We start from the raw sequence: 20,147 nt of genomic DNA on the forward strand, positions 1-20,147 counted from the left end.
AATGGAGCAATGATCTGATGTGGTATCAAACAATTCCCTATCAAACTCTCCCCCCCCCCAATTTTTTTATTAGTTTTCCACATTTATAACAATTATAACATATAAAACACACAAAACAAAACACATTACAATACTAAAAAATAAAAAACAAAAACACATATTCCTTCTTATATTCCTTTTAAATTCCATTGTTAAGTGACTTCCTCAAATCTCCCCTAACTGAATTTGATTATATCACCTTGTAACAGTTCTCCCAAACATCTTTCTAAATAATTAGTTCCTTCAATTAACTATATTCAACTCTTTTCTTATTGTCGTAAATCCATATTCCTATACCACATTCTTATTGCTGTCCTAGGCCTGTTTAGTACTTTCAAGAACCTTCTCAATTATCTTACATTACAATATTTAGCTAAATAGTCTTTAAATTTCATCCAGTCTTCTTGGTATTCCTCCTTTTTCTGTAATTTCCTATCAAACTCTTAATTCAGCACCATGTTTGACTGGAATATTGCCACAGCTCTAGATAAGAGTTTCTGCTAGGCATGCAGAAGTCCCTGGTTCAGAAGTCCCCCCCCCCCCTCAGCATCTCCAGGTAGGGCTGAAGACCCCAGAGGGCTGCTGCCAGTCATGTAGACAACACTGAGTTAGTTGGACCTTCTGACACAGGCCCATTTTAAACTTGAATTCCTTATTGCCCCAAAGCCAGCTCTCTCCGGGACCCTTCATGCTGTGAACATTCGCTACGAGCTGGCTGGCATCTCGCCCTGAGCCAAATTCAGCAGGCTGATTCCTTGACTCTCTCACAAAAACAGCATTTCATCCGGCAGGTCTTGGAAAAAAAAAAAAATCTTCTGAAGGCCTGGGAGGAAGTGGGCTTGTGTGAGTACATTCCAGGCCTTGAGCTCTTCCCAAGCTGCGGTTTCCAAGGCTGCACCAGAAAGGATGACTAGGCTGGCTCCGAATCCCTCGGCTCAGACCACAGAAACCCAAATCTCAGTGTTGTTTTAATGCAAGGTTCAATTTGATACTAATTAAGCCAAGATCAAAATATTATCTTAAGGGTTACCACCGCATAAAGCTTGCAGAGGTGGAAACACTCAGCAATGGAGCGTTTTTGTACCAACTTTTTATTGCATCTTTGAGAAGCAGGCCAGAAACAAGCCTGTTGCAAAGATTTATTTGTGGGTTAAGAGGCTGGATTTTTAAATATGACATCTTTGGTATGCTAGCTGCTTGTTTCCTATAAATCTTAGCTAGTATTTCTTAGAAAGCTTTTCATGCCAACAACTTTTTGGCATCCTAAAGCTTTCCTTAGCAGCTGTCTTTCAAGAGATTGAAGTGTTTCAAGGTTTGAGGTGGAAGATGATGAGGCAAACTTTTAAGATGTTTCATAATGATGGGTGGTTTAAAAAAACCCAATAACTGCCAAATCATACACTTTTCTAGTATATTAAGGAAGAGCTTCCAGCCATCTGCTTGCTGTCAACCAATGTTTGTCTGGCACGGGATTTTACGGCATTTTCCCCATCTAACACTCCCATTTTTACAAGTCGTTGACTGAACTTCATAAATGTCAACTTTCTCTGTAAAATTGCAAGGAAATTCTGATTTAGGAGATTTCGTCAACAGTGAGTCCCCCTTTTTCTTTAATCAACTGGAAATGGAGATCCAAAAAAACAAACAAACACAAATAAACTTGAACTGAAAAGCCGTTATTTGAAATATCCTAGGAGGAACCGGAGCGTGTTTTCCTAACATAATTATTCCCAGGCACGATCAAACTTCTTCGAGCCCGAGTCAAGCCCCAGCTCAAATTAAGACCAGCTAAATTGGAAAAAGATGGATTATGGAATGGTTATTTATCCAGGGCAGAAATAGTGTTGCAAAGTCAAGGTGTCCATAATTCCTCCTGGCAGCTGAGGCTGGAGAAACATTCCACTTGTTTCCTGTCCCCCCCCCCCAAAAAAAAACATCCTTTGAACTGAAATGCCTGGTTTGTTTGATTTGATTAGGAATAGTGGACATTTTGATTCCAGAGCGTGAGCTAGCCTGTGCAGGAGATTCAAAATGGCACCAGTGTGTGTGTGTGATGCTCATGGGGAAATGGCTGTGTGTTGAGGCTAGGTCCATGGGTTGCTGAACTCAAATCTGGGCAAGGGCCTCCAGCTCCAGGTCTGTGATGGGGTGGAGAGACACAGACCCAGGGCCCAAAATGGCTCTTCGTGCATCTCTAACCAGCCCTTGCGAGTCTCCCCAGACCATTGCTGCTGGCTTCCTCAAGTGCTTTTGCCCTTGAAATGGGATGCTGCTTCTTGCTTGCCAAGATGGAGGTGTGTGTAGAGAGAGAAACCTTTCACTTTTGCCTGTCTGGTATCTCGCCTACAGTATAAAGGTGAAAACTGCAGGATAACCAGCTTCATGTAACTAACATGCTTAAGTCTAATTAATGCATGAAGGGGTTAATACCATAGAGTAAGCTGTTCTGCAAGGCTTGGTGTGGTCATTTCCCCTTACCTTCTGAGGAAATGGACAATCAAGCCTATTGTTCACCCTCTGGCCTACCAGAAAAGCTCAATATATGAGGTCTGAGTTGGTTCTGCAGCTCAGATGGCATTACTCTTACAAACCACTCTTGAGTTCCCATACCAATAACTGAGGAACAATTTAGGGCAAATAAGTGCATTGCCCTTCTGTGGTAAGAGGCTGTAAGGTCTGGGCTCCTAAGGTCTTTTGAGACATTGGAGGATCCCATCAGGAGCAGACATTGCCACAATTTGCGTGTTTGCCCAAGGTCAGGAACAGAAGTCAAGCGAATTCAAGCAGTATTCACTATCATTGGTTTTTTAACACGCAAATATCATGTAAATAATCACATTCTTTTCTGCATTGTTTTTGATATTTCTCTTCCACTGGAATTAGCCATGTTATGTATATAGTTACGTTATCTTATGTACCGTACAGTGGTGCCCCGCAAGACGAACGCCTCGCAAGACGGAAAACCCGCTAGACGAAAGGGTTTTCCGTTTTGGAGGCGCTTCGCAAAACGAATTTCCCTATGGGCTTGCTTCGCAAGACGAAAATGTCTTGCGAGTTCCTGCAGGTTTTTTTTCCTCCCCCCCCCCTTTCCTAAGTCCTAAGCCACTTATCAGCTGATCCGCTAAAAGCCGCTAAACCGCTAATAGCGCTAATCCTGTCATTGAAGCAAGCTGTCAATGGGCTTGCTTCGCAAGACGAAAAAACCGCTATGCGAAGAGCCTCACGGAACGGATTAATTTCGTCTTGCGAGGCACCACTGTATATAGTTATGTTATGTATATGAATTAGTTATTGTATTAGCTTTGGCCATTGTGGATGACAAGACAAATGTCATCCACTGGTGCAGTCAAATACAACAGGCAGGGGGACATCCAGTCAGTGTAACTTCCTGTTCCACTGGTCTGGAGCTCCTCCCCCTGCATGTGACCTGGGAGATGGGCGTGGCCCTGGCTCACGCCATAAAAGAGTCGAGTCATGCAGCCATTTTCTCAGTATGTCTTGATCATGGATAGGCAAACTAAGGCCTGGGGGCTGGATGGTCTGGGAATCAGCGTGTTTTTACATGTGTGCTTTTATTTAAAATGCATCTCTGGGTTGTTTGTGAGGCATAGGAATTTGTTCATATATTTTTTCTTCAAAATATAGTCTGGCCCCCCACAAGGTCTGAGGGACAGTGGACCAGCCCCCTGCTGGAAAAGTTTGCTGACCCCTGGTCTTGATCTCTCTCTTGTCTTGTTCTTTTGCTGCCATGCTGCTCCCCTGCCGCCATTTTGTTATCTTAATGTAATTTTGCTGTCTGCTGGCTCTCAGCCAGCAGCACATGAGTTCAGTCTCCCTATGAGATAAACTCACAGTTTCTTTGTGTAACTGTGTAAAGTCTGCCTTTCAGGGATCATATTGTGAACTGAAATGTGAGTAAATGCTTTGTTACTTTACTCAGAAAGACTGTTGTGTCTTTATTCTTTTAGGAGGGATCAAAGGGGACACCAGGAAATAATCTTAAGTAAGAGATTCAAATGAATCTGCAAACTGCTTCCAGCTATATTGAGGGGAATTTGCTCTGCTATATCACTTCACTAGTGTGAGTGAAGGAAGGATAATACTTATTCAATATATCCTTTCCTACTATCCTTAACATTCACACAAGTAAGAGCTGTTCAAGTGTGGAACAGACTCCCTTTGAAGGTAGCAGTCTCTCCTTCCTTGGAGATTTTTAAGCAGAGGTTGGGTGGCCATCTGCCAGAGATTCTTTAGCTATGATTATTTCACTACAGGGAGTTGTACTAGGTGACCCTTGTGGTCTCTCCTAACCATACGGTTCTATGATTGGTTTGAGTCCTGGAGTCCCTGTCAGGTTGGAGGAAAGGGTCAAGTGCTAGGGGGGAGATCATAGAAGCTGCACCCCATTACTGGGTAGCAAGAAGGTCATGAGACACACATTCATGGTTCCGGACACAAATTCCCCAGAGCTGAACCCAACCCATCTCCACTGTTCACGGCCCACTTGTGATTCGGTTCCTGTCTAAGCATTCCAGATCACAGCCTGCTCATTCCTCAAGGCCTAATTACCATATTTTTTGCTCTATAAGACTCACTTTTCCCCTCCTAAGAAGTAAGGGGAAATGTGTGTGTGTCTTATGGAGCGAATGCAGGCTGTGCAGCTATCACAGAAGCCAGAACAGCAAGAGGGATTGCTGCTTTCGCTGCGCAGCGATCCCTCTTGCTGTTCTGGCTTCTGAGATTCAGAATATTTTTTTTCTTGTTTTCCTCCTCCAAAAACTAGGTGCGTCTTGTGATCTGGTGCATCTTATAGAGCAAAAAATACGGTATCTATCATTTCATGTCTAGGCCTAGGAGGCTTTTTAAGCTGTGTGGAAAATGTCAGTCATCCTGGTGGAAACGTAACGATCCCAGTATCCGTTTCATTTTGGCAAGGCTTGGCGACGGCGGACACGACTGGAATGGCGCGTTAATGATCCGAGCCATGCGGCGCAGCTAGTGCGGGGCCCTGAAAACCAAATTAATTGGGGTTACAGCTGGAGCAATACCCTTCGGAATAATTAAGAAGTCAAACCAAACTTGGAGCGAGTTGGGCGGCTGCACACAGGTGCCTAATTGCACTCTGGAGTGTGCTTGCACACCATCTCAAAAGGTAGCAAGCGGAAGAAAGGAGGAGAGAGAGAGAGAGAGAGAGAGAGAGAGAGAGAGAGAGAAGAGAGAACATAGATGTCTGTACATACGTTTAATAAAGGGATCGGAGGAACCAATTGCTGGCTCATTTCTATAGATCGCTAGGGATGAACATAGACCACTGACCTGTTTCCAGTGTGGGATTCTGGCCTGAAGCAGCAAGCAACAGAGGGATTATATATATTTGTAATTTTTCTATATTTTAGTAATTTTGTATTACTGTGACATTTTTTATATGCAACTGTATGTAAGACTTTGTTTAAATTGTGTTATGTTTCATTTTTCTGTACACCACTTAAAGACATTTTAAATATAGAAATTAAATAATCAATCAACATAAGATGCAGGTAGAGCAAGAAATGTTGGTTTACTCAATGCACCCCTTTCTGACTTCCATCCAGATGAGTTAAAAGCACCATCAGAGTTCAAGGACTACTCCTAGCCAGTTAAAAAGAGCGTCAAGAACAAGCATAATTTTGTTCCAAGGGAGTGGAGGGGAAAATGTCAGCGAGTTCTTCCACTGCTAGGTACTCCCAGCATGCCTCTGATGGGCACCATTATTTATTTACTCTCCAGGAAACCAGAAGCTGGCAAACATTTCCTGTTTGGAGGGTCTTTCTTCTGCCCCAAGCCCAGTCTTTGTGGCACCAGAGCTTGCAACATGCACTCCACATTCTGCTTGTTCTACTCTATAAAAACGCTTTCTGAATCCAAGGAAATGGATTTTTAAGAAGAAAAGGAAAAAGCCTCCGGGATGTGTGTGTGTTTTCACAGGATCCCTTCTTTATTTGTCCCTAATCCATCCCACTTACGATGCCTCATGTATCCTAAGCTCAACATCTGGTTACCATCACACCTTCTGTCGACTCAAAAGGGAATAAAAGACCCAAGATGGCTCCCAGATGCAGAAGGCTTTCAGCATCCCGTAAGGGTCCCGGTTGATGGCAGGAGGGAGGGAGGCCAAAGAGAGACTGCCTGTCCCAAACTAAGAGGGCTCTGCGGGCATCACATCTTCTCAGTTAAGGCTTATGTATCAGGGTGTTCCCAATGGGCTCCTGGGGAACTGTCTTTTTCTCATTGGCTGTAACCTCACATGGAGCAAACAAACTCTTCTCCAAGGGCAACGATAAATAAGCAAACTTATTTCACAGGCTGTACGTGCCCGTATGTCACATCTCAAGATAAAACTGCTCTCTGAACGCTCCGATTTTTTGAAAGTCAATATTTAGAGTCTACAAATGGATAGAGTCTACTGTGGAAATGATCAGAGAGTTGGTGGCCTACAAAAAACAACAATACAGAGCTGATAATTCTGCTCCAGGCTAGAAACAATCATTGGTAGTGAAGCAGGAGAGTCCAGGCTTGGTTGAGGAGTGAGCACTTATCCTTACACCATCTTTCCAGGTTTTAAAAATATGAAGGACCTATTTGACCACTAATGCAGAGAGTGGACAGGAAGAGGTTTTCTTCCCCTTCTCACAATGTTAGAACTTGGAGACATCAAATGAGTGAAGCTGGACATCTTAAAATTTGGGACGAATGAAAGAACTTCTTCACGTAGCAGCACAAAATGAAACGGTGGCTTTTGCTCTCACAGGAGGTAGTGAACAATATATTATTTTTCAGAATAGTTTTATTATTTATACCCCGCCCATCTGACTGGGTTGCCCCAGCCACTCTGGGCAGCTTCCAACACATATAGAAACATCATAATAAAACATTAAAAACTTCCTGATACAGGTGATGGCCCCCAACTCGGATGGTCTGAAAAGAGGATTGGACAAATTTGTGGAGGAGAAGGCTACCAATGGCTATGATATTGGAGGCAGTATGCCTCTGAATTCCTGTTGCTGGAAACTACAGGAGAGAGCTGTTGTGCTCAGATCTTTCCTGCTCAGAGCATCCCATTAAGGCACCTGGTTGGCCACTTTGAGAAAAAGATGTTGGACCTTTGGTGTGATCCAATAGGGATCTTCTTTTGTACTTTTGTTCCTCTAGTGAGATGTGGGTCTAGACTAGAGGACCCTTCAAGATCCTTTCCAACTCTACAATTCTGTGGTTCTACGAGAAGTAAGCTCCTGTGCTGTGGGAGAGGAAGCTGCCTTTACCAAACCGTCTTCTGAACTACTGCTTGCCAACAACCCATTTTGCCCAGGGCTGCCACTGAGAAGGTTTTCCTTGCATCAGTTCTAGACATAGCCTCCAACCTGCTATTTGACTCAGGCAGATTCCTGGGGATGTCTGAGCTGATATTTCCACTCGTAACGCCGTTCCATTATGTTGAGGGGATCGTGAGCATCATGTCACCGTCACACTGGCAAAACCTCCAGTTTCGAAGTCCTTTGATATTTCCACTTGTACCTCTCTCCCCCCCCCCCCCGCCCTGTTCATCTCTTTGGCATTGATATAAATGCATTTATCTGAAAGGAGAATCTGATTTCCATGGTTGCGTGCGAGACATTCATTGTCTCCTGACAATGAGATAAAATCCACCGATTATGGGCTGTTGTAAAGTTCTTCTTTGACAGAGAAAGAGAGAGAGCTATGTGGAATACCGCAGACTTCTTACAGCGGCTAGATTAAATGTCCTTGACTCTGCGATATTGTGGGGAAGGTACAGGGGAGTACCATACGCCCAGAGAACCTGTCATTGTGCTATCTGTGTGGTTGAGTCCACCGAACACATTCTCTTGACTTGCCCTTCTTATGCAGAGCTTAGACAAAATTTTATAGACCCACTCCTATGTCAACTTAGCTTCCTACCTGGAGAAAACCAGGTTTTACACTTGCTGAATAATGTCACTAGAGCTATACCTTTTTTGGTGGCCAAATTTCTTTTTTTAGCCTTTAAGCGTCGCAAGACCATAATTGACTGTATTGATATGGGGCTATCTGTTTAGCCCTTTTTAGTGTTGGCTAAGCTCTAAAATCTTTCTGGATGTTTTAACTGTGTATTGATAAACGTATTTGTATTTATTTTTTTCTGACTGACGGTCGAATAAAAGGTTGATGATGATGGTTGCGTGCGAGACATTCATTGTCTCCTGACAATGAGATAAAATCCACCGATTATGGGCTGTTGTAAAGTTCTTCTTTGACAGAGAAAGAGAGAGAGCTTTCTCTTTGGATGCCCGCTGCCATATATGTGTGTGTGTGTGTGTGTGTGTGTGTGTGTGTGTGTGTGTGTGTGTCAGATGAAACGGCTCTGTTTGCCTCGGGCCACTTCAGTCCACAGCAGGCAGACTCAGAGAGCGAAAGGGAAATATCACAGAGTGCAGAGATCCTCTCCGAGGCAAATGAATCTGTTTTCATCTCAAGTCTTCCTTTGATGTGTCAAGATGTTAAAGGCCTCCAGTCTTCTTTTCATACCTCTGTCCTTGTCAGAGGAGCTCCTTTTGGTCTCTGGATCTTTCCAACGCAGCCGCTGGAGAGATCTTGATGAAAGTGTACAAGCTGCCCCTCCCTGCCTCCCGCCAGGCCTTCGTGCTCCTCAAACCTGGGCAAGCGGTTATGAAAGAGGAAGAGACTTTCCAGGAAGGATGTTTTCCCCTTCTTAAAAAGAGAGAGAGAGAAAGAAATGCATCCTGTCAGGTGATTTACATAGTGACTTGAGGCATTTGGAGGCACAAACAGGACTTGCAAAGAGATGGCGGGCGGCTGAGATTTATCAACCAGGGCCATCAAGTGGCTGGGGCATTTGGCTCCATTTCCCAGCCAGGGGCCATATGGCCCCCTGGAGGCCCCTAGGATATTCCAAGGGCAGCACAGGTGAAAATCGCATAAATGGGGAGCCAGGATGCTGGCCTGGCCAGGACAGCTTTCCTTTTATACCATCTGGGCTCAATGAGGCATGTCACCCTCACCTGCCCTGAGTCTACTCCAGCTGAGGAATCACACCTCCTCCCCGAACTAGTGAGCCCCACCTCGGCTGTGGGTCTTTTGCCTGCCTTCCCTCGGAACTGACAGCTGTAAGTTCTGGAATCCTGAGGTCAGGGGTGGTAGGTCCCGTTTTGCCACCTGAGACAAAACAGGAAGTGCCACCCAGCTCTGCCACCCACCCACCCACCCACACCCCAGTGTGGGCGGTGTCCTAGCCAGGCCGGCGTCATCAAGCACAAGGGTCACATTGATCGAGAAGACCTTACAATCTCATTTTTTAAAAATGTGATTGTATTTTTTTATAAATTATAAAAATTATAAATAAAATATGTTCTGTTTACAAACAGAACATTTAAATAGCTCCCTTCTATCGGTAGGACGGGAGGGGGGGTCACAGAAAGGAAGGAAGGTCGGAAAAAGGTTGAGAAACACTGGTGTAGACCAGGCATGTCCAACAGGTATATCATGATCTACCTGTAGATCACTGGACGTCTGTGGTAGATCACTGGCTCCCCCCACCAAGAAGCTCAACATCTTTGGCTCCTCCTAAGAAAAACTCAACAACTTTGACCTGAACCCCCAAAAACAGGGCATTCCTCCTTCCTCCCCCCCCCAAAAAAAACTCAACAGCTTAAGTTTTTAACTCTGTAAGTAGATTGCAGTCTCTTGGGAGTTGGCCACCCCTGGTCTAGACCAAGCATCGCCGACCTAGTGCCCTCTGCCCTCAGCTGCTTTGGTTTACAACTGGGTGCTGGCTGGGGCTGATGGGAATTGTAGTCCAAAGCAGCTGTGCGAGGGAGGGGGAGGGACACATCAACCTGGCAAAGAGGTGGTGGTACAGGGTCTTTCCCCATGGGCGTAGCCAGGATTTTTTTAAGGGGGCCAGGCTTTTGTTAGGGGATCAGGCTTTTGTTATGGGGGGCAGAACCTCAGATTTGTATTCATTTTTATTGATTTGGGGGGACAGCTGCCCCCAAACCCCCCTTGACTACGCCCAGGTCCCCCCTCCCCCCCAAAATCCTGGAGAGGTTCTGCCACTCAGTGTAGACAATGCTAAGCAGCATGAGCCAAGGGGTATAAGGCATGAGCAGCTCACATCCTGCCCAGGACCTTTAATGAACAATCCTGCTTTCAGGAGGACTTACTTCTGAACAAACATAGTTAGAACTGCACTTAACTTTTTCTCCTCCCTCCCCATCCCTTTTCCCTTCTCTGCTCTGTAAGCATGAAAGCAAAGATTATCTTTTTAAATAAATAAAAATTAAAAACAAATGATGCGTTAGCCACTCTGGCAGCCTTTTGTACTGAAGAGCAGGGTGATTTTCCTTTCTTTCCTTTGATACAGGAATAAATGATGGGTTAGCCAGGCAGTGCAGCAAACCAGTAAGATCAGAGTGGTAACCTATGTTATTGGGCTAACGGTTTATTTGATTTGATGTAATTTCCTAAAGATATTACAAGCCAAAGAGCTCCAAAGGGAAACAAGCCTTTGAGGCCAAGCCTTCCATCTCAGCTGCTTTTTATTATTCCGGGGTGACCACATTTTCCTACTTTACATTACCCATGTATGGTGCATTCTGCCGCCTTTAGGATTTGCTGCCTTTTGTAAACACTGACTCCCCCCCCCCCAAAAAAAATCCCTTTTTTGTGGCTGCCTCATTAAAAAACAACAACACAAAACTTTAGATCTTGGAGGCAGGCAGTGCCTATTTGCATATGTATAAACTTTAATTTCCCCAAAACATGCTGGCTACCAGATGGGGAAGCAGAGAGGCCTCTGACGTTTATCTGAAAGCGGAGACATTTTCCTGTGTTCTTAACCTCAAAGGAAACTTGGTGGTTTCTAACCAGGCTGCCAGATCCTAACCTTAGCAGGGTTTCTTTTTTTAAAAAAAGGTTTTTTGGGTTTTTTTGACAGACAAATGTGGAGGAGGGGATGTAGACGAAAGCTTTTCTCTCTTTTCCTTCAAACCAGATGGTGGAATGGAGTCATGAAAAGGCAGCCCTCCACATCTGTTTGCGTTGAATAAAAGGGGCAAGATTACCTACCAAATGCAAATAGCACTGGGGAAGGGGGAAGGGGCTTGTAATGACAAGGATCACAGTGAATGGGGTGGAATTTAACCCTTTCCTCCACACGGCAGTGCTTCTGAGGTGTGTTCTGCACCATCTTGGAAGTTGGGCCTTTAGTGCAGCAGCAACCTCCCAGCCTTTGGAACTCCCTCCCACTGCATAGTAGGCATGTGCCTTCTCTACTGCCTGCTAAAGATGTTCCTCTTTCAACAAACCTTCTAAAATATTTACCCTGCCTTGGATTTGAAGTGATTGGACAAGAACGTAAGAAGACCCATGGCCCATCTAGTCCAGCATCTGGTTCCCACAGTATCTGAACAGATGTGAATGGTGAGAAACCAGGGAGCAAGATTTGACCACAAAAGCCCTCTCCCCTCTTGTGGTCTCCACCACCTGGAATTCAGAAGCATTGCTTTCTCCAACTGTGGAGCTAGAACATAGCCATTCTGGCCTAGTAGCCATCGGTAGCCCTCTCCTCCATGAATTTGTCTAATCCTCTTTTAATGCCACCCAACTTGGTGCCCATCATTGCCTCTTGTGGGAGGGAGTTCCAAAGTTTAACTATGTGCTGCATGAATTGCTTTCTTCTATCTGTTCTGAATCTTGCAATGTTCAACTTCATTGGATGCCAATGAGTTCTTCTACTATTACGTGCTGCTGTTGTTTTTAAACTATTTTTGTACGTGTAATTGTTATTATTTTGTAAATTGCTTTGGGAAGCGATTCATAAACAACAACAAGCACAGCTCCTACTAGATCCTATTGGAAGTGGCTGTCAGCTTGGTTGAAAGTAGGCGTGGGCTGAGCAGGATAATTCCGTCCAGTTTTTGCATGTAGATCTGCCCCAACCTCCATAAGGAGGATTTTCTAAAAGGCAACCCCCACATTTAAATTGAATGCACCACGTACACAGTTAGTGTAGTGGTTAAGAGTGATAGTCTCGTAATCTGGTGAACCGGGTTCGCTTCCCCGCTCCTCCACATGCAGCTGCTGGGTGACCTTGGGCTAGTCACACTTCTCTGAAGTCTCTCAGCCCCACTCACCTCACAGAGTGTTTGTTGTAGGGGAGGAAGGGAAAGGAGAATGTTAGCCGCTTTGAGACTCCTTAAAGTAGTGATAAAGCGGGATATCAAATCCAAACTCTTCTTCTTCTTCCTCATAAAACATGCACTTTTCAATGCCTCCCCCTGTGAAATACGCATTTGTAAAAGTGTAACGTAGTATTTTTGTGCTTTTTGTGGACCAGCAGCCAGAGAAGTGTGCAAAGCAACTGAGAGTTGAATTCTGACACACAGGCAGGTTCAGGAACATTGGATCAGGTTAGTACATTGCAAAAAGCAGACCAGACCAAACCTTCCTCCAATCCTACTTGAAAGTTCCATCCATTTTCTTCTTTTTGTGTGATGGTGAGAGCAAAAATAGAAGAAGCAGCAGACACAGGCTTCTAATCCTTCTCGTAAATTAGTCTGTTGGGTGAAAGATGCTGATTAACTGAGAATGGGTGCTTCCCAATGGGTGCTTATTATGGGATAGGTGCACCTCATGCATGCACACAACATGCACAGGACATTGCTGGCAGCAGTGGTCCCTGTCCCACCCATTTAGTACAATATAGGGTTTTTAAAATTATTTTAAAAAACCTATTTGCAACATCTCAATTTTGCAAATTAAGAACCTTGAATTTTCCCCCAGAGAACACAAAAATATCACTACCAACCACCTTTTATTTGTTTCCAGTAAATGGAAAAATACGCTTAGGATTTACAGGGGCGCTGAATGCGTTGCCATCAGTTTGCAAACATGCAAGCCCAGTTCATTCCTCCCTTTCAGTACATGCAGCCAATTTCCCCCATGTAGCCTCCCTTGAAAACATGAGCTCCCATTATGAACAAAAAAATCTGTCCTCCATTAATTCATTAGAAGCTGACAAAAGGAGCTTTGATCAGGCCTGTTTAAAGGCTTCTCGATGACACATAGCAGTAAACCTCAGCTCTTGCACCGGAAATGTCGCCATAACTCTTCCTGCTAAATTTGACGATAGGCTGCCCCCCTCCTCGGATATTAATTGGCGCTTGAGTGCTCACACATGGTCTCCAGGCATGCTTTCGATCTGCTGTTTGAACTCTGGAGCTCGCAGTAGAACAGGAAATCTTGTACTTGTTCCGTGAATGAGGAAAGCCAACACTGGTGTGTGTGTGTTTTCATCCCAGGGATCAAAGGGTTATGGAAAGCAAGGAGGTAAATTAAGACTGTTTGGGCATCTACCAGCCGATGGGCTGGCTTTACAGACAAAGCGAGTGTAGTAATGTCTAAATATATATCATTCCCCACAGATAGCCAGTGTTATGTAGTGGTTATATTGTTAGACTAGGACCTCAGTAGACCAGGGTTCAAATTCTGCACTCAGCCCTGAAACTGAGTGACCTTGAGCCACTCACTGCCTCTCAAGCTAGCCTACCTCACCTGGTTGTTGTGGGGATTAAAGAAGGATTAGGACCTGGGCTGCATCAACAGAAGTCTAGTGTCCAGATCAAGGGAAGGAATAGTACTACTCTATTCTGCCTCGGTCAGACCACACCTGGAATACTGTGTCCAATTCTGGCTACCACACTTTAAGAAGGATGTTGACAAGCTGGAACATCTGCAAGATGATCAAGGAGAGAGCTTTCATGTTGGTGACACACTTTTTAGACATGCATCATTTTGCAGCACAGAAATTCAGTTTTACTAGCACACCAGAGGTTAAACCAGGGGTCAGCAAGCTTTTTCAGCAGGGGGCAAGTCCACTGTCCCTCAGAACGTGTGGGGGGCCGGATTATATTTTTTGGGGGGGGGAATAATAATGAACGAATTCCTGTGCCCCACAAATAACCCAGAGATGGATTTTAAATAAAAGCACACATTCTACTCATATAAAAACACCAGGCAGGCCCCACAAATAACCCAGAGATGCATTTTAAATTAAAGGACACATTCTACTCATGTAAAAACACGCTGATTCCCGGACTGTCCGTGAGCTGGATTTAGAAGGTGATTGGGCCGGATCCAGCCCTCAGGCCTTAGGTTGCCTACCCCTGGGTTAAAGTAACTCCTTTCCTGTCTAAGGAGGAGCTCAGGGAGGGTTCAAGCAACACACCTACACATTGCAGCCAATGCACACGTCGTGACACACAGTTTTGAAAGCTAAGGAAGGGAAGAACCATGTACCCTGCTTTGGGCTCCTTGGAGAAAAAGGTGTGCAATAAATGCAATAAATATTAATGTGCTGCTAGAAAACGTTATTTGTTCATCTTTCATTCTTCAATATTTCTGACCCCACCCCAGGACAGCCGGCTTACAAGACAGCCTTAAAATGACAAGGGGCCAGAAACAACGGGAAATGGCGACCAGAGGTAATAAGGAACTTATTAAACACTCCAAATGGAACCTGCTCAATCCCACCATGCAGAAAATGTAATGGCATTGGGTAGCTTTAAATTGGCTGGCCCGTTTAATATCACAAATATGCAGGGGAAGAACATTTCAATGCCGCCATTGTTGCTCGCTCTGCCCTCTCGCCGTTTGCGTGCACGAAGTCTGCATTCCGTTTGCACCCACACACACGTCAGAGAGCCCGACAATCAGCCATTATGAGTGCAGAATACAGAATACCTCCATTGTATGAAAAGGGAAAGTGTTGAGCCTGTTTATTTTTCTGCCTCCCCATCCTGGACCAGCCGTTCTGCCGGCCTGCTGGGCTTGGCGGGGTGGGGGGCAGGGAGAGGAAGTGGGGCCAATACCTTTGAAAGAAACTCCCCCATTCCAGGCAGTGTGCATGCTTTGCACGCAGTGACAGATCTCCGAGGGAACGTGATTGTTTTAATTGTTTCTAGAAGGTTTCTGTTTATATTGTGATTGAGGCTGGAAGTTTGGGTACAGCTTGCCTGAGAGGAGTTTTTATGGGGTTACGACAGACAGAAGGAGGAACCTCTGCATTCCCAGATGATCCTTGTACCTTTAACCTCTCAGCTTACTTCTCTATCTGCTAGTTTATTTAGACGGATACATCTTAGGTTGTGTCACATTTACAGCCTCCTCCATCTCCTCCTCACACCTCTCCTGCACCCCAAGATGAGAGGTAGTCTTTAACTATTCTCTGGGAGAATGAAGGATTCAAGCATGGCTGCCTTGCTCTTCTGTAGACTAATTATTTACATGAGAACTAGAAACCTTTTCTATCCAGGCTATGTATTTCCTGCAATAAACAGCTGCACTTTGGAACTCCCTGCCTTAGACAGACACCTTTGGTGTACTGCCGCCCAGAGTAGCTGAGGCAACCCAGTCAGATGTGTGGGGTACAAATAAAAGCAGCATCTTAAATTGGGCTTGCACCACCACTAAGCCATGGCACAAAGTTTTCCCAGAGAAGTGTAGCCTTAGGATGCTGCCCAGAGCAGTGGAAAAACAGAACTGGGGGTGGGGTGGGGGTGGAGTTCTATAATTATTTATTACTTGTGCATCTCACATATTTTTTTCTCCAGCGAGCTCAACATGCAAAAATGCACTCCTATAAATATTTTGAACCTGCTCCTCCGTTGCGATTTGGGACCATTCCAGGCAGATGAGGCTGGGATCTCCATCCCCACGGCAAACCCACCGCAGCAACGCAGAACAACAAAGCCAGAACGCAACAGGAGACCCCGCGCAGAAATCGGAAGAATGTGGCTAGCTGCAGCTGACCCAGGAGAGGTCTTAAAAACTTTCCTTTCAACTGTTAAATTGTTGCGCTCAGCTGTGACCAACCCTGGCAAAGACGCCCAAAGAGTCTGCTCCTTGTTATTCACCGTTTAAATGGAAGTGAAGGAGATTTATCTGGCTGCCTTGGGAGACAGCGGGGTGATGCTGTTCCATGCTGCTTTGATAGACTTTGACCTACCCCAGTAGACTTTGGCCAAACCTTTTCAGGCCGCCCCCTTCCCGGGGTCCATAAACTCATTCCCAGTGCCCACTACCCTATCCTATAAAAAGCATCATTCAGAATAGCGGCCGGCACAACCCACTAAGGAGGATAACAGCACAATAAAATTCAAACCAGGAATGATTAGTTGCACATTTATTCAAAATCCAAGTTTGGCTATGAAATGGATTAACTTGATCCAGTGATACCAGCTTTTCAAAGTCTGGTAAACTAAAAGTAAAGGTAAAGGACTCCTGGACAGTTAGGTTCAGTCAAAGGTGACTATGGGGTGCAGCACTCATCTCACTGTGATCATATTTATGCCTCGGGGGGGGGGGGCTAGGTAATCCCCCTCCGGGGAGGTAGTATCACCCACTTAAGGATTCACTGGCTTAGAATCACGCTGCCTTCTTCCCCCATTGCTGGGGAAAGTCACCCACCACTTACCACAAATGGTAGAGCATATCCTCCAGGTGTGCCAATTTTTCAAGGACAGTATTGGAATTATAAAAGCCATCCCGGCTTCTGATATGGCCCTGAAATGTCCCTTTGGCTCTCCAGATGTTCTTGGGCTCCACTTCCCATCAGCCCCAGTGGTTAGGGAAGAGGGGATTTGTAGTCCTATGATGTCTGGAGGACCAAAAGTTCCCCAACCCTGGTCTCTGCTGGCTGGCTGGCTGGCTGGCTGGCTGGCTGGCTGGCTGACTGACTGACTGACTGACTGACAGCAGCTTTCCAGAGTTTCAGACCAGGCCTATTCCCATACCTGCTTGAGATGCTGAGGGACCTTCTCCATGGAAGACAGGTGATGCTCTACCACTGAGATATGCACCTTCCCAGATTATTTTGTGTTGCCTAATGAGACACATGGCCTGCCTTGTTAGATCTGCCTGGATCTGGCTAAAAAGACCCATTTTATGTCAAGGAGAGTACAGGGAAGGAAGCCTCGCACAACTTGGCTCAGAAGAGGCAGTCCACTGGCTCTGTGCCAGGGATCATATTGCAGAGACTGCAGACAAGGATTTCAATTGCTTGCTGACACTGCTGGAAAATGTCACTGTGGAGTCAAGTGTTCTCGCTACCCCCCATTTTTTTCTTAGAAATGTTCTGATGACAAGCCAGTCTCTTTGGAAAGAACATTAACTATGATACACACTTGTGCTCCATCGTCTTTGGTGCTTCAGCCCACACAAGGCCTCAACACTGCAGTTAGAGTCTTGTGAGGATTTGTCCAGAGCAGCTTTCCCCAACCTGATTCCCTACAGATCTTTTGGATCATAACTTCCATCAGCTCCAGAAGAACAGAGGACGAGTCTGGCTGGAACAGGCCAATGACCCGTACAGTCCAGCATCCTGTCCTCACACTGGCCAACTAGATGCCTAGAGTGGGGAACTCACAAGCAGGATTTGAGTGCAAGAACATTCTCCCCTCCTGTGGTTTCCAGCAACTGAGATTCAGATGCATTGCTGCTTCCAGTTGTGGAGGCAAGAGCACAGCCATTATGGCTAAGGAGCTGTTGATAGCCCTCTGTGAATTTGTTGACTCCTCTTTTAAAGGTTGGTGGCCATCACTGCCTCCTGTGGGAGTGAGTTCCATAGTTTAAATATGTGCTGTATGAAAACACAGTTTACCTTCCTGCCACAGCTGTACCTATTTATCTACTTGCGCTGGCGTGCTTTTGAACTGCTAGGTTGGCAGGAGCTGGGACAGAGCAATGGGAACTCACTCCGTAATGGGATTCAAAGCGCCGACCTTCCAATCGGTGAGCCCAAGAGGCTTAGTGGTTTAGACCACAGTGCAACCATGTGCTCTGGTTTCTGTCACGGTGTTCCGTTGCACCAGAAGCGATTTAGTCATGCTGGCCACATGACCCGGAAAGCTGTCTGCAGACAAACACCGGCTCTCTTGGCCTGAAAGCAAGATGAGCGCCGTAACCCCAGGGTTGCCTTTGACGGGACTTAACCGTCCAGGGGTCCTTTACCTTTTTTAAAAAAACAAAACCTGAATGAAGAAGAACTTCCTGAATCTTCCAACATTGAGCAATTGTTGTTGTTGTTGTTTAAATTTCTATACCATCCTTCATCTGAAGATCACAGGACAGCTTACAATATAAAAACACAAAAACAAACACCATGGTAACAAACAAAAACAAAAACAATAACACAAACTCAGTTTAAAAGCCATAGATTGTTCAGTAAGCCAAAGATCTGGGGAAAGAGGCATGTTTTTGCCTAGCGCTCATATATATGTAACAAAGGCAGCAGGCGAGCCTCCGCAGGGAAAGCATTCCACAAACGGGGAGCCACCACAGAAAAGGCCTGTTCTCGTGTCGGAGGAGGCACATGAAAAAAGACTTCAGATGATGATCGCTTCCTCTCCTTTCCTTCCATGGAAGATGACTGCATGTGTTGGGTGCACAGCTGTCCAATGACATTAACCTATGATGACTAAGCCCGGGTCAATTTTTGAAGGATTTGTCTGCCTGGTGGCTGGTGAGACTTTGGGATCAGCCTGGGTGTGCATCTTTGCCTCCCCTGGTTTTATGAATCAATGGGGAATCAAAGCGGTGGCTGCCGTTGACTCCCCATTACAGCGCTAGAAAAGAATGAGAAGCACCAAATGCCATTATGATTAAGATCTCCTTGGAGCTGACAGCTAGAACTGATGGGGTGTGGAGCTGGCGGCCGCCCGCTCAACTGTTTCCTTTCCCTTTTTCTTTTTGAGCTGTCACTGGGAAATTGTAGAGTCTGACAATCATATTGCTAATGTAGCAGCCCCAAGTGATGGAGATTCTCCTCTGGGGTCGTCGTCCCCGCCAAAACACCATTCCCTGGTGTCACCACCTGGAGGGCTCTTTTGGAATCTGCATTATGTGATGCCTGCCAGAGGAGTAGGCACAGATAGGCCTTGAGGTTTCAAGCCCTTAACAACTTGGGACCAGTTCACCTGCGAGATCGCCTTGCCCTGTCTACGCCCACTCGACCGCATCAACTGGTGGAACTGGCACTATTACAGCTGCCACATACTACTTGTGTACTCATTGTAGGATCTGAACTGTAAACAGCAGTGGAAAATAATTCAGATATTAATAGGATGAAAGTGGAATGTTAAGTTACAATATGCAGCAGGGTAAGGGGGGAAAAGGAAACCACGGAGGGACAGAGGGCAAGTTCACATGTACTAGAAAGATCGTTGGAAATTAAATATGTAATAAGTGTCTGGAAATTCCAAATAAAATATTTTTTTTAAATACCTGTTCTGCATTTGTAATAACTCAATCTTTTAGTGTGGCAGCACCTACACTTTGGAACTCACTGCTTATTAACACCAGGCAAGCGTTTTCGCTGTGCTCTTTGCTGCTTTGCTGAAAACATATTTGTTTAGAGAAGCCTACACAGATATTTAGAAAGCTGGTGCGAGTTTTAATCTGTTTTAGTCTATTGTGTTAACTTTTCAAAAGTCTTACGTTAATTTTTCTTAGTGATCATTTTGTTGCTTTTTTGGTTTTGTAAACTGCTTTGAGCTGCTTTGCCGCTGAGCTATGGCCTTTCCTTACTTCCTTCCTACCTGCGGATCTTTTGATCTATAGCAGGGTAGGCAACCTAAGACCCATGGGCCAGATGTGGCCCAATTGCCTTCTCAATCTGGCCAGCGGACAGTCCGGGAATCAGCGTGTTTTTACATGAGTAGAATGTGTGCTTTTATTTAAAATGCATCTCTGGGTTATTTGTGGGGCATAGGAATTCGTTCATATTTTTTTTCCAAAATATAGTCCGCCCCCCCCCCACATGGTCTGAGGGACAGTGGACCGGCCCACGGCTGAAAAAGGTTGCTGACCCCTGATCTATAGGTAGAGCTGGGGGAACCGCCTGCCTGAAGCCCTCCATAGCTGCTGCAAGTCAATGCGAAAGCTACTAAACTAGATGGACCAATCCTCTGACTCCATATAAGGCAGCTTGCTGTGTTGCTCTTAGGCAACCACAAAGCTTCCGGGATCAAGGGGTGTTAGAGATCCCAGAGAAGTGCACG

The sequence above is a fragment of the Podarcis erhardii genome (genome assembly GCF_964252035.2).
Source record: "Podarcis erhardii genome assembly, chromosome: 14".
Classification (NCBI taxonomy): Eukaryota; Metazoa; Chordata; class Lepidosauria; order Squamata; family Lacertidae; genus Podarcis; species Podarcis erhardii.